Consider the following 4,192-nt stretch of genomic DNA (forward strand, 5'->3'; position numbering starts at 1 on the left):
CCTGGTGGTCAGTGCAAGTAATAGCTATTGGCTGTTCCGCTGTTTGGTATATTTGTATATTAGCCTTTTATTATATAGGATTGATATAGATATAAGATTGCTTGTGGCAGTCATTGATAAGAAAAGGATCACTGGTTTCATTTATAAAAAACTAATTCTCAGTTCTTTCATCATACTATTTTTTTGTGTGTATGTGTGTGCTCTTCTAAATATATTTCAAGTTCTTTCCAAAGCAAGGCATTAAGAACCCCAAAGTTCAGGTATGCCTCTGGGCTGGGTCCAATGCTGTCTTGCATTCATGCTTCAGTATAGAAGATATGAACAAGGACATCTCCTATCTGTGACACAGGACCCCCTCCTCCAGGGCATCTGTCCTTGGTTGATTCCAGAGGTGGCAGCAGTGGCCAACATGGAAAACACACTGGACTTTTCCTTTGGAAGTGGGACATCACCATCTTTTCCATGACTTTTTCCTCCAGTTTCTTAACATATAGAAGAAAGTAATCTACTTTGAAGAAACTGGATAATTCCAAAAAACAAAAACACATGCTTCGAAAGCAGTGTGCATTCAGATATTCTGGGTTTAATTCAGCTGCTGGATGAGCTGATTGATGCATTCACCTCGATAACCAGGGAGCCCACCTCCTTAAAGACGCCCATTCCATTCTTGGGAGCATGACGGGCCACTGAGAGATGGAAAGGGCACAAGAACCCTGAGATCACCTGGAAATTCTTCCTTGGGAAGGCAATTTCATGAATGAGGTCTTCCAAGCAAATGACACCAAATTTCCCCAGATGCTCCTCAATCACTGTGTTGTCTGTCAAAGGGATGATCTTGACCTTGGCTTGCCCACGTTTGAAGATGAGCTCCTGGACAGACTTCAGATTTGGAAGTCCATTGGAGGTCACATAAGGTTCCATTGTACACAGTGCTTTTATGGTCTGGGGGGTCACTTTAACAAAGACACCACTGAAAATCTTCAGGTGAAGGCTTGCAATGGTCCTTTGTACCATTAAGCTCACTCCATTGATCCTTTGGAAACCATAAGGTTTCACTTCTAGTTGTCTGAGGTGCACTTTGTCATGTTGTTGCCTCCAGGCATCATGTAGGAACCATTCCAGTTGCTTAAATCTGATATCTTTTTCTTTCCTCTGCTCCTTCTTTTCCAAAAGTGCCCGCTTAGCCTGGGTGGCTTTGAGGGCATGATAAGCCTTCCTCTTTTTTTGGAGATTTTCTGGAACCAAAGGGATCTTTTTTTTTGCTCTTCCTCAGCCATCTTTCTAATGCACATCATCATACTATCTTTTGAAATATGATTCGTATTTCCAATTTCCTCTTTTCCTACTTCTGAATCATTATTTATCCTGTTTCCCCATTCCTTCTCATTTACAATACACAAAGTTAAGCTCAGTATCACCTGCAAATATAATAAATATGTGTGATTTTTACATCTTCCCAGTTAATGATGAAAGATAAAACAATATTGCACCTGGCAGCCTAAAATAAAGGCTACCATCAATAGTCATATTAGAAGCTAGCTTGCACTAAATAAACTGTTTTGCAATGTAAAATGTATATTCTAAATGTACTGATGGACATTTAGTGAAGGAAATAATTAGAAGTGATGATAAGTTATGCCTACCTAATTACAGTTTTCAAGAACTGTCACTTTCAACTGATAATGGATTGATCTGATGGGTCTCATAGGTCTTCACAGTCATTAGGTGCCAGCTATTACTTTCTGTATCATGTCTGTCTCTCAGATTCTAAACACATTCTTATTTATGTCTCTTATCAAGCCCAAGTTTACTTTTCTGCGATGAAAACAGTGCACTCCTACAACCGTATAGTGAGCACTGGAAACACTCTCAAATATTGTCTTGTACATTTTTAAGTGTTCTCAGTGCTGAACCATTGTAAAGCAAAGTAAATATGCTATGCACATTTTCATTAGTTACTATTCTAATAGTAATTTGAACCATTGTCCTTTGCCAGATGAGCAGATGAAGAGAGAGAACAATATGAAAACACAGCACTGTTCTATTTACACATCATGGCAAATAATAATCACTCATTTAATACAAGAAACAGCAAATTTGAGTTTCATTTATTGATATTGATAATTGTGTGATGCATTTGGATTAAAAAGGTGAGAAAAACTAGATGTGTTAAGTGAATTATTTAAAAACTAATTTTTTAAGGAGGCTGTTAGAGAATATATTGCAATTAAGCATCTATATTGATGAAATTTTTTTTTCAGTGGTTGGTTTTATTGAGTTTGTTGTCATTGTATAGAAGTATATATACCTTTCAAATAAAGGTTTTGCTTTTCTTTGTAGTTATCTGTACATGAAATCTGTTATCTTATTCAAATCATAGTACTTCTATTTTTGAAATATATAAAGCATATCCTCATTTTTCCTAAGTAAAATGCCAATTCTAAACATTAGATTTTATTTCATTTATACAGGTAGAGCACCTATTTCCTTTATCAGAGTAAATAAGTTTTCACACGTAAGGCTAAACTATTTCTAATTCAGCAGTGCATGGGGAATTTATATTTTAAAGCAAAGAAAAGAGCACTCAGCCCATATCACCACAAATCTGTTCAGGTGGAACAGGATAGGACGACATGACAGTCAGGCAGCAGGCATGATATGACAGCTTATAGACAGACTATGAAAGGGAACTTTGAAGAAAGGAGCAGCTGTATTCTACTGTATTCTGCAATTAAAGCTATTAAGGCAAAAGGAAATTATCTTCACTTCCACCTTCTTGATTCTGAGCTATCTCTCTGCACTGTTCTAACAAAGCCTGATGCATTTATATTTCATTGTGATAAACATAATTGATATCATAAGCATTTTTAAATGATCACTGTATAATATATGCTTTTAAGAAACACTGTATTTATTATTATAAATGTTCAAATACTTATTCTGAATGATACTGAAGTTCATGAAAGTATACTTTAAATATTGTCAATGGCAAAATAAGTCATTTTGAAGATGAACTTTCTAATTAGTTATGTAGTAGTTGAAGTTTCTAGTCTCTTCCCAGAAATTAGTTATACTAGAAAAAAATGATAATTCAAATAGTGTACATCATTCAGAAGTAATATGCAGATGAGGTCAAGACTCCATCATGGTCATGACCAGCTCAGGAGGAAGGGCCGGGCTCGGCCCCGAGCCTGAGAGAACAACACGCAGGCAGGGCCTGAGCCTGAGAGATCAACACAGAGGGGCACCTGCTCCTGACCTCTGTGGCGCGGCTGGGGGCAGGCCCCCAGTGGACACACACGCACACACACAGGATGCCTGCTCTGAGCTCAATGGCGCGGCTGGGGGCAGGCCCCCAGTAGACACACACACACACACACACACACACATGGCACCTGCTCTGAGCCTCCATGGCGCTCCTGGGGGAAGACCCCCAGGGGACACACATGCGGGGCACACACAAGGGGAGCAGACCTAAGCTGTCAGTAGGACATCCCCTGAGGACTCCCAGACTATGAGAGGGGCAAGCTGGGCTGAGGGACCCCCACCCCCAGTGTACAAATTTCGTGCACGGGCCTCTAGTCAATATATATAAAAGCTTAAGCAACTGTTATGATGGAATGACCAGAACGACTGGTTGCTATGATGCATACTGACCACCAGGGGGCAGACAGTCAACACAGGAGCTGCCCCCAGCCCGCAGGCCCTAATCGCTGGATGTGGCCTGCTGGCCAACCTCCCGTGGTCCCTTCCCCTGGCTGGCAGGCCCCCATTGCCTGATCAGGGTTTGCTGGCCAACCTCCTAGTCCCTCTCCCTGGCTGGCAGGCCCCCATCACCTGTTCGAGGCCAGGCCCCCAACTGGGATAGGGATCTGGGGGTGGGTGGTGGTGGATGTGGCCCCTTTCCCAGGGGGGCTGAATGCCGGCTCCCTCCTCGGGGCTGACAGCCAAACTCCTGGTCCCTCTCCACACCTGGCAGGCCCCAATTGGTCCATCGCCCACCTGCTGTGATGGCGGTTGGCCTTCCCCCTGGCCAGCAGGCCCTGATTATCTGGAAGCCCTTGATCACCCAATCGGGGCTGGGCCCCATCTGGGATGGGGAACTGGGGGTGGGTGACTGTGACCAACCTCCTGCTGTGCCTAGGCAGGGAGCTTTGACCTCTCGCTGGCTACCTGGGGGTGAGAGTGATGG

At 42.5% G+C, this 4,192-nt stretch overlaps 1 pseudogene across 1 annotated transcript; it reads right to left on the bottom strand.

Moving 5' to 3' along the window:
• Nucleotides 1-583: 583 nt before the first annotated feature.
• On the bottom strand, nt 584-3,380 carry LOC308516456 (large ribosomal subunit protein uL30-like; annotated as a pseudogene). The gene has a single exon. The product of its transcript is annotated as a large ribosomal subunit protein uL30-like (transcript).
• Nucleotides 3,381-4,192: the final 812 nt, after the last annotated feature.

The sequence above is a fragment of the Myotis nattereri genome (assembly GCF_964212035.1).
Source record: "Myotis nattereri genome assembly, chromosome: 3".
NCBI classification, from domain to species: Eukaryota; Metazoa; Chordata; class Mammalia; order Chiroptera; family Vespertilionidae; genus Myotis; species Myotis nattereri.